We start from the raw sequence: 11,226 nt of genomic DNA, 5'->3' as shown, positions 1-11,226 counted from the left end.
AGGACTGGTTGACACATGTCCACTCTCAGATTAGGACTCTTGATGGCAACCACTGTTTCAATTTGTTTTTGTTCATCCAACCCATTACCTCCTCCAGGCATTCCTTCAGAGGAGACATGCTATCCTTAGCTGAAGCTGTTTTTGAGGGCATGGAGAAATATATTTGGGTGTCATCAGCATACTGATAATATCTGCCCCTAATTCACATCCTTTATAGAGCGGAGGTAATAATAATATAAAGGATGGTAATGTTGATATAAATGTTCTAAGATCCAGAAGAGCTGGAGCTTTAATGATATGACAAGGTTCAGGGCCTCATTGAGGCTGAAGCCCCAGAGCCTTGTGGAAGTTGATGGTCCTGTGAAGGAAAGCACTGAGAAGGCCTTCCAATGTGACTTGACCTTTGAGGATATCATGCCTGCAGTTCAGACCCCCATAACGACCCCCCATAAGTCAGAATACTCAAATTCCTGGTGGCCAAAAAGAAATTCAAAGAGACTTTGCACCCATGTTTTTTCTTTGTCAATTTGGCTCTCAATTTTTCCCAGGAACTGTCCATGGAGAGCCTTCTTTTGCCAGTTTTCTCTTCTGCTCTGGATTGTGTTTTTATGGTATTTGCTCTTTGTCTTTTGCACTTTAAGCAGTTTACTACTGTTGACTTCCCTCAATGTTGGTTCCTGACCCTCTTTCACATAATCTGCCAGTGTATATTTCTCTTATTTTACCATTTCTTTCACTTGCAGAAGCCCTCTCCCTCCTGATTTTCTGGACAGGTAAGTCTGTTGACATCACTATGCGGGTGTGATGAGTAGTGGATTGTCATCAGTTTTCTTGTTTTTCTGTGCAGATCGTTCAGCTCTGCTTGTGTCCAGTTCACAATTCTAGGATATGGCCCAGGTGTTGATAGCCTTGATTGTATTTCCGCCGTTTAATTTGTTCTTCAAAACCTTTCTGACTCTTTGGACATATTCTTTGCTGACCATATTTCCCCCCTGCTCATGCTTGATATTGTCTAACTGTAGTATGCCCTCCTTTTGCCCCTTCCTCTATCACAGGCACGACTTGTGGGAACGAGAGAGAGAGCCTTCTTTGCTGTGGCCCCCCTGGCTATGGAACTTGCTACCTGGTGAGATTAGGCAAGCCCCTACCCTAGCAGCCTTTAAGAAAGATCTAAAAACTTGGCTTTTTTGATGTGCCTTTGGAGAGTGACCATATATTCTGTTTTCCTCATATTGCACTTCCTCCCACCTTATTGAAAATCTAACTCCACTGCTCTGTCCCCTACAAGCTCCTCCCCCACAAATATACCTTTTTCATTGCTATGTCTTCCAGAGTTTTATCATTTTATGTTGTGTGTTTGGCCCGCCCACAGTGTTTGATTATCCATTATGTTGTTTTGCACTGTTTATTTTACTTGAATGGCTTTATTGTGATGTTATTTTGTTGTTTATATTGTATTTTGCTGTAATGTATCGCTGGGCTTGGCCTAATGTAAGCCGTTCCGAGTCCCCTTTGGGGAGATGGTGGCGGGGTATAAATAAAGATTATTATTATTATTATTATTATTACTAGACTTCAGGCTGATTGCATTTTATGGTTTGTCCGTTTGGCATCTCTATGCCCTCACTGTAATTTTCCCTTTCTTTAATGCTACTGTGACACATTTGTCTAGGCCGAACTCCATACTGATGTCAGTGCTGAAGATTCTGACTGTATTGGTTAGTGGCTCGATTTCAGTTTCTGATTTTCCATAAAGCTTTAGATCATCCATGTACAGCAAGTGGGAACTTTTTGGTGAATTTCTTGCTGTTTGGTATCCTGGGTTTGTTTTCAGTATAATTACTGACAGTGGGATCATTGCGATGAACAGCAGTGGTGACAGTGAGTCACCCTGGAAAATTCCTCTCTCTCTGTTAACAGTTCCATATCTTTCGTTGCCCATGAACAACTCAGTTTTCCATTGTTTCATTGCATTTTCGGGGAGATTTCTAATATTTTCACAAACTCCAATGACATCTAGACATTTGATAATCCAACAATGTGGCAGAGAGTCAAATCAATCAAAGTTGTATAGAGGTTTGTTTTGCGGCTTTTGCAATTCTCCAGTATCATTTTGTCAATTAGAAGTTGATCTTTTGTGCCCCTACTTCTTTTATTGCCTTTTTGTTCTACTGGCAAGATGTTATTATGTGTTGGTCAGTGACTGGATTATTATTATGTTCCAGAAGCATTCCCTCCTGACGTTTCTCCTGCATCTAGCTGCACATGGCATTGAGCTGCACATGGCACTGCTCAAGTAAAATAACAAAAACACTTCCTCTCACCATACGTTTTCTCTCCCCGCCCCTTTCAGCCTCCTCCTTCGACCACCTCCTCGCCCCTAATGAGGCAACCAAGAGCTTGTGAAGGGGGGGGGGGGGAGAAAAAGAGGGCGGGGATGGTCCTTGAGTGACTGCTCCAGACAGCCAATCGCTGGCTAAGCCCCGCCTCCCGCAGGCTAGCCGGCCAATCCTGGCCTCCTCCCTCTCATTCATTGCTGAGCGTGCCACGCCAAGGGTTCGGGGAGGAGCGAGCGGAAGCGCAGTTGTAAGAAAACGAGGTCGGTCTCCGGGTCCGCTTGCAGCCACGCCGCTTCCAGTCAGCCTGAGGGAAGCTCTTCCGCCTCGCTTCCAAGCCTTGCCGTTCTTTCCCTCACCCCGCCTCGCTTTGCCCTCCTGTCACCGCTTTCACCTTCGAGAGGAGCCTCTCACTTCACCTCACACTACAACAAAAAAAGAAGAAGGGTGAGTATTGAGGATTTAAAGTCATCGCCTCAGGCTGGCCGGCCTTCTCTTTCGCCTCCTGACAGATTGGGCTTCCCTGGAAAGGAACCCCCTCTGCCTCTGCACGTGAGAAGGGAGCACACGCGTCTCTGGTTGTGTTTGTTTATATTTTTCCCGCTCCCAGGTTTTTGGCCTAATACAGAACCGTCAAGCCGGTGTTTTTTGAACAGCCTCGGCCACATGCTCGGCGGTAGGTAGGCATCCATTTTGCAAGGCGGCAAGCAGCGTGGTGTATGATGCAATGTTTATGGTGGGAGGAGGAGGAGACCTAGGTAGGCCAAGCCTGGGCCAACTTGGGCCCTCCAATGGGCCAATTTGGGCCCCCCAGGTGTTTTGGATTCCAACTCCCATCATTTCTAACAGCCTCAGGACCTTTCCTTTCCCCTCTCAGTCAATTTGGACCCTCCAGATGTTTTGGACTCCAACTCCCACCATTCGTAACAGCTTCAGGACCTTTCCTTCTCCCACTCAGCCAATTTGGGCCCTTCAGGTGTTTTGGATTCCAACTCCCATCATTCCTAACAGCCTCAGGACCTTTCCTTTTCCCCCTCAGCCAATTTGGACCCTCCAAGTGTTTTGGATTCCAACTCCCACCAATCCTAACAGCTGCAGGCCCCTTCCTTTTCCCCCTCAGCTGCTTAAGAAAAGGAAAGGACCTGAGGCTGTTAGGAATGGTGGGTGTTGGAGTCCAAAACACCTGGAAAGTCCAAATTGGCCCATTCCTGAGATACACTCCCTGGGGGGAGAGAAAGTCTTATCCCACATTGTCTGTCAGTGGAGAATCGTATAATCCACTTCAAATCGGATAATCTGGAATCTGATCTTGGTATTCTAGACACAGCTTCTGTTGTGGAGTCTCCTTTTATGGAGGATGGATGGCCATCTGTTGGGAGTGCCTTACATGGTGCTGGGTTTTTAAAATAATGACTCATCCTTAAGCCCGGCAAGCCTCTCTCTCATTCCTTGGCAGAAACTGTCCCAGGATCAACTAGTGTGATCCCTTCTCGTAGTTTTGCTTTTTTTTTCTTACAGGCTTAGGTTTCTGATGCAATTAACCTGCGGATTAAATCAGAAGCCATAAGAGAGAGCTATTTATGGTAAAGGAACTACATGTGGAGGAGAAAGTGTGTGCTGCATGGTAGGGCGTCTGGCTAGAAACTAGTGAACGAAGTTTCATGCTTTCCTCATTTTTAGGAGTAATCAGATACATATTTTGTGATTGTGTTGTCGAAGGCTTTTGTCGCCGGGATCACTGGGTTGCTGTGAGTTTTCCAGGCTGTATGGCCATGTTTCAGAAGCATTCTCTCTTGATGTTTTGCCCACATCTATGGCAGACATCCTCAGAGGTTGTGAGGTTTTTGTTATTATTTTGAGGTTTTTTTCCCCCAATTCTCCCTTAATCTCTCTCTTCTAATATAGAAAAGTGGAGCTGGAACACAAATAGTTGCTATGAAGCTTTGCAATGAAGCTAAAGCAAAATGCATGTTGCTTGTGTTTGCCCAGCATTCAAAGCCATCAAGTTGGTCTCATTGACTTTTCCCCCACCTCTTTCCCTTACAACTCCAGTGGAAATTTTGAGTGATTGAAATGCATGAAGCCTATTCACTTTAAGTTCGTAAAGGAAACTTTCTGTGTTGTCAAAGGCTTTCGTGGCTGGGATCACTTGGTTGCTGTGAGTTTTCCGGACTGTATGGCCATGTTCCAGAATCATTCTCTCGTAATGTAATAATAATAGCAATAATAAAACAGTCCTAGACTCTTGGAAAGTGTTCGACTTGTGATTTTGTGATACGAAATCCAGCATATATATCTCATTTGCTGTGACATACTGTGTTTTTATCTCAGTAAAATAATAATAATAATAATAATAATAATAATAATAATAATAATAATAATGGTGCTGCTACTCCTTGAGAACTGTATTTAGGATATTAGGGATTGCATTTAGGCTATTGTGAAGTTGTCCTGGAGGATATCCAACTAGAAAAAGGCAAAAGGAATGAGGGACATTTTTATTGGGTTGCTGTGAGTTTTTTGGGCTGTATGGCAGTGTTCCAGAAACATTATCTCCTCAGTTGACCACAGAAACTGAGTGGTTTCACATCGCTTGATGCCATCCTACTATAACTTCCTCCCTAAACAGAAACAGTTTTTGGGTTGCTATGAGTTTTCCGGGCTCTATGGCCATGTTCCAGAAGCATTCTCTCCTGACATTTAGCCCACATCTATGGCAGGCATCCTCAGAGGTTGTAAGGTCTGTTGTAAACTAGGCAAGGGGGTTTATATATCTGTGGAATGTCCAGGGTGGAAGAAAGAACTCTGGTCTGCTTGATGCAAGTGTGGGCCAGCTAACACCTCCCAACAAAGGATTCCCCCAGGCAGGAAGCAGTTAAGCTTTGAAGCTGCAAGGCTATTTAATACTAATCAAGATAGCCAATTTCAACATTCATACTTGCCCCAAGCTGACAAGAGTTATTTATCCCAACCTGGACATTCCATAGATGTATAAACTTCACTTGCCTTGTTTCCAACAGACCTCACAACCTTTGAGGATGCCTGCCATAGATGTGAGCAAAACATCAGGAGAGAATGCTTCTGGAACATGGCCATACAGTCCGGAAGACTCACAGCAACCCAGAAACTGTTTCTGTTTAGGGAGAAAGTTATAGTAGGATGGCATTAAGAGATACGAAATCACTCAGTTGCGGTGGTCAACAGTGCTACCTGCATCTAATCGTAATTAAAAGATAGCAGACTGCATTATTATTTAAGGAATTTGTTTCCTACTTGTTCAACAACCCAGTTCCAAGAGTTATGATTATTATCAGGTATCTCAACAACTTCAGCTACCTTGGAACACAAGCAGCAAGTTTTCTTGATTTCCTCTAGGATTACACAACTGGTCTATGTGAGTAGTGTATTATTTGAAAACTTGTGTTTATGAAGTACATGCAATTCCTATGAAATTGGATTCTAATAAAGCATAATTACTGTTTTGGGGATTAAGATTTTAGAATCTTGCCAGTGCCCTCAGCACCCTGCTGCCAGGCAAAAGGCTTAGTTCACATTTGATATCAGAACAGCAGCTGAACAAATGATGATGAGAGGAGCCTTGACCCTGTGTACTTTTCAGTGGCATTAAACTCATTGCCTAGTTACTGCTGGATGACGTTCTTGGATTGTGGGAACTGGGTCTTGAGGGTAAAGGCATTTTGTTTCTACCAGACAGAACTAGTGACCCATCTGTCTGAAGATTATGTATACTGGATGCAGAGCCTGGGAAAAGTTAAATCAGAAGTATATCTCCAAAAGTTTCTTTAGCCAACATGACTCTTTTAAGTCTTGGGCCTTAAAGATGGGTTTCACTTAAATAGAATGCTTTTTCAAAAGGACACAATTTTCTAAAATTGTAGTTTAAATCATTAGTGATAAAGATTCTACTTAATCAGTTTTAATACATTTGTATTTAATATTGTTGTACACTTTCAATACATGATAAGCTATCTCATTAGAGAAGAGATAACCAAGTAATTATTCTGAATTCCTTTCAGTTTGATTTCCAATTCATCCCAAACATGGGAACCCTTGTATTTACATCTAGATTCTTATTTTTTATTATTACTTTATTATTATTATTATTATTATTGTTTTGCTTTTTCTCTCTATACGGAGACTCAAAGCGTCTCACAAAAGAAAGCATTGCAATGCAGCTTTAAATATATAAATATACAAATGTTAAAACAGTATTAAACCTCTTATTTTTTGGATATGTTTTTATTAACTATCTTTGCACAGAGAGGGGCATAGCTGAGAGAGAGAGGCTCTTTTATGTGCACTACCTGCAGAAAATAATTTTTAGGTTATCTCCCATATTTATAAAATGTTAATATATTAGTAGATTGTACTTCAAAGTCCTATATTTAATATGCATAATGGACATATTTCTCCTAGACTCTATTTTACCAAACAGTATTATGAAAATGTTGACATCTGCATTGTATTTTAAAAGTTCAACTCAAAACAATCCAATTTCAATAAAGAAAAAACTGTTTTTTTAAAAAAATAAAAACCTCTTGGTCAATCCTGATTTTGTCTGTCTTGCTCTCCTTTAAGTGGAGGTTCTAGATTCTAGATACAATTTTTACAGTGAGAGCTCATGCCAAAGCCATACTCTTGTAATATTTGACCTCATTTTCTTTTAAATCAGACTTTTCCATTGTATTTGATTTAGTTCCTTTCTGAAACAAGATTGATTTGTCTTTGCCCTTGTTCTTGTTAACTTATATCCTACTTTTCTCCCAATAATGGGAATCAAAGCTGCTACATATATATTTAAAACAATACATATTAAAACTCTGCAAAACATGCAATATAAAATTTAGAAAGCAAACAATGTATAAAGTTAAAAGTAACCAAAAGACTAGGTACAAACTGTAAAAGTAGCATGAAAGCCCCATCCTATTCAGATTGTAAAAGCCTGGTGCCGAAAATGTTTTGATGTGCTGGTGGAAGAGGAACATCCTTAAGGATGTAACTCAAGAATTTGGGAGCCTCCAGTGAATCCATTGCTACAATGGCATGGCAATCTCCAGCTGCTATTGAGAACAGAAATAATCTATTCTGAATTGTTAATTTGGTGGATTACAGATACACCAAACTCTAAAAAGGGTTGATTTGTCAACAGCCAAACTGTATTTTTTTTTTTTGCTATTACGCTGTTTTAGCAAGTAGCCCACTCCTTCAAGCTTGTAGGCATACCAGAAAGTCTCACAAAATAACACTTGGCATTATAGAGAAAGGAAGAGCATTTCTCTTTCAAGAATCTGCGAGAAGGAGGTGGTCCTCTTGGAAGAGACAAGAACACCACAAGTCTTGTGGGAGGTCTTTGGATGCCACCAAGCCCACATACACCATATTGAGACAAGTATTTTAGTGTGCCGTCTGAGTGTGATTAATATTAACTATGGTTTGTTAAATCAAGGCAGCTTCTTGCTTTATAAATGTTTGCTTGAAACTAACCAATATTAACCATGGCTTGTTTGGTTTAGATGACACAAGTGTGTTAACTAAAGCTGAAACAGCACCAGTTAGCGCTGTAGGAGAAGAGCGAGCAAGCACATGAGTTGCTGGGTTTTTTCATCATAGTGAATAGTAGTTTAGGTTACTGTCCAAAGATAACCAATGCCTATTCATGGCAATGATAGCCTATTTTTTTGTTTCCCCTTCATTAGTCTGACTTGTGCTTATGATTTTTGTCCTTCATGCAGTGTGTCAGGAAAAAGATTTAATACTTTTTAGTAATAAGTTAAAAGCCCTGTGTGTATATACGTGTCTTTTGCTGTGACCAATTTCTGCAAAAAAAATACCTTATTTAAAGCATTTATTGGAAGATACTAAGCCAGGATTTGCCTTGATAACAAATTATCATTTGCTAAATGGACACACAGGAAGAGTACAATATTGCTATCAAGTATTGGACATTTTGCATCTTCTCATCAGTCATGCAAGGGATGTTAGTAGATATACAAGCCAAATTTCTGAATCATGCCAATGATTCATTTGAACCATGTTGTAAAGACAGTTCATTTTAGAACATTTTAAATTTTATTTTGTGCCTGTGCACATTTAGTTTTCTTTGTATTCAGTGGGACTAACTTCTGGATAAAGAACTGTATTCTTTGTCTGTGCTTATTTTGAGTCTTGTATGAAACTAATATTTTAGTTTATTATCTTACAAAATTCTGGTCATTATGCAATCTAAATATGAAACTAGAAAATATGAGTGAGCTGGCATCAATCTTTCGCAATTCCTGGTGTTATCTTCATTTGATGCTAAGATGGGAAGAAGAAAGAAGGTGGGTGAGGCAGAGGAAATAAACAAGAACAGTAAAACTGATAAATGCATAAACCAGTTGAAACTAATAAAAACTACCTTTGGTTTGCTGTTTTATAATTAAATTTGAAATAATTATTTTATAATTATGGTGTAATTACAAGAGAACAGTCGTTTAGCTTTGTTTATACTTGCATTTTGAGGCATTTGCCCCGTAGTCGTGTTCATAAGAATAGCTCATGAGAACAGTGCTCAGGTGAATAATGTAACAGATGAATAAATAGATTATAGTGTTCGCAAATGACTCTGTATTCTTCTGTGTTGACTTTAAAAATGAAAATTGCCTCTGTGAGCTACCGTCTTGTACACAATGGAGTTGCTGTATTGTACTTTTGTATGAGTTCAGTGGAAGTTTGAAATATTTCTTTGTTGATGTTATTGATTTGCTCTGAGGTTGAAGGTGTAAAGGAAAAAACCCAAGATGTGATAACACAGGGAAAAAACTGGATAAAACAATGCAGTCGTGAGTGAGCCTACATGGTAGAACTTGACTTACAATCACAGTTTCAGTTTATCCATATTTTCCAACATGAGATTAATTTTCTTGTTTGCATGGAATTAGCCATGTCCAGATAGATGGAGAGCATATTTTGGCTTACTTCCTAATTAATTGTTTAGCCTTTTTTGGAAGTGATTCTGTTGGTAGTCAGTATGGCTATCCTAGCTCCTGCTGTGTTGGTTTAGAGCCTGTTGGCAGTTTTTACCCTATTCTACCTTTGGAACTATTGTCTATTTAGCCTTTGATTTTGTTTCCTTTCATGCTTTTGTTTCCTTATACTTCCTCCCAAGGTAGAGGCGGCCCTGATAGAAACTACTCTAATGCTAGTTTGGTGATAGGTGAAGCTTTAAAACAAAAAACAAAAAAAAAACTACGTCTTACTCCCTGTTATAATAGTCTTTTGTACCTGCTGAACTTGTTTTACATTTTTGCACATGGTAGCCGCTGTTGTGTCTTCAGTCTTTGTATTGAACTGTACAAAATTTCATTGAACCCAAACTGAGTGGCAGGCTGCAACTCACATGCAGCTGAAAGTGGTGGTCTGACATGTAATCCCTTATTAATTTGTACCCCACTTTCTATAAAAACAATGTGAGATGGTTTCAATAAAGCCAATGCAAAACCAATAAGATAAACTACAAAGGGCTTCTAAAATAGTTTAAATATCAGTGAAACATTTGAAATTGAGAACTGTGCTTTGTGTTTTGTTCCTTTGACCATAATGTCTCTTCTTGGCCTTCAATCAGGATTTCTTCTTAATCAAGATTTTAGATCAAATTTTGAGGTTTCTTCCATAGTTGAAGAAGAATATCATAACACACAAACTCCTTGGTAGTTAAAGTTGATGGGGCATGTAAATCCTACATGATAATAAAATATGGAATAATGTAGTTTTTTTAAAATCCATGTTGACTGGACCTGATGAGAATGCTACTCCAAAATATGTGGAATAGATGGCAAGTGAAGTCTACCTAGTTTTTGAAGAAAATGCAAGCAAACTTATACAGACTTTATTCGCTTAAATATTACAGCTAGAATAGCTGTTTCAGTGCAGATACTGCACTTTGGATCTCTTAGCCATTCTGGGGAGGTTGTGGTCTGCTGCATTTCACTCTGTGGCCTTCAGAATTGTTCACAGAAGACATCTAGCATCTGTCAACATCAATAGATCTGTACAGTAGAAATGTACAATATAAGGCCCTCCCCCTTTACCCATGGGATTGGTACCCATGTTTTCACCTATACGCATCTGACAAAGTATGTTCTCCAGGCATTTTCTAAATCTTCCATTCACTTGTATGGTACCTCTCTAGGAATGTGCTAGATCCTCCATGGCAACACTGTGGTAACTTCCAGTATTACAATATGGTCTGCTTATCTGCAGTTTCCTGTTTCTTTGGTAAATTCAGGAGCATACTGAATGTAGATGAGGGAGTCATAGGGGAATTAAAATTAGCCATGCCATTTGAAATATTGCTCAGTGGTGAATTCCATGCTTTGCATGCCAAAGGTTCCACGTTCAATTTCAGATATTGCCAATGCCAGGCTTATTGATATTTTATATCAAGAAGATTCACAGATATACATACACATGCACTTTTTTCATTAAGTATGCCCTAAAAATCATGCCCGTTTTCTCCAGAGTTTAACTTTTAGGGGCAGAGCTGGTTGGAATGACATTGTATATATATTTGCCTTAAAATAAACTCCATATGTGTAGTGTCCTTCATTACTTGTGGCATGTGTATTCTTCTGTACACGAAGCTATGGTGTATCTCATACATGGAAACTGCTTGGCCAACTATTTCTATCTTTGCTCCATCTACTGAGAATGCTTGTGTCATACTTTCTTTCCGAGATCTTCTAAGAGATGTCTGCAATTTCAGTGTAAGACCAGTAGGTCATATAATTTGAGAAAAGCAGAAGCACTCCCAACAATTGTAGGGCTCAAGTGCTAATTCCACTAGGAGTTGCTTAATGTGTAAGCTTAATTATCTCGGGGCTCACAACCA

The 11,226-nt window shown here is 39.7% G+C and overlaps 1 protein-coding gene across 1 annotated transcript in view; it reads left to right on the top strand.

Moving 5' to 3' along the window:
• Window positions 1–2,547: 2,547 nt before the first annotated feature.
• The window catches only part of SLC7A1 (solute carrier family 7 member 1), a 45,882-nt gene continuing 37,203 nt past the window's right edge, over window positions 2,548–11,226 (top strand). Inside the window, exon 1 of the mRNA XM_060770877.2 lies at window positions 2,548–2,783. The gene's annotated coding sequence lies outside the window, so the exon portion shown is untranslated. The remainder of the gene's footprint in view (window positions 2,784–11,226) is intronic.

Source organism: Anolis sagrei, chromosome 3 (assembly GCF_037176765.1).
Source record: "Anolis sagrei isolate rAnoSag1 chromosome 3, rAnoSag1.mat, whole genome shotgun sequence".
NCBI classification, from domain to species: Eukaryota; Metazoa; Chordata; class Lepidosauria; order Squamata; family Dactyloidae; genus Anolis; species Anolis sagrei.
The sequence above is the reverse complement of the archived record's forward strand: the minus strand, read 5'-3'. Positions and strand labels throughout refer to the sequence as shown.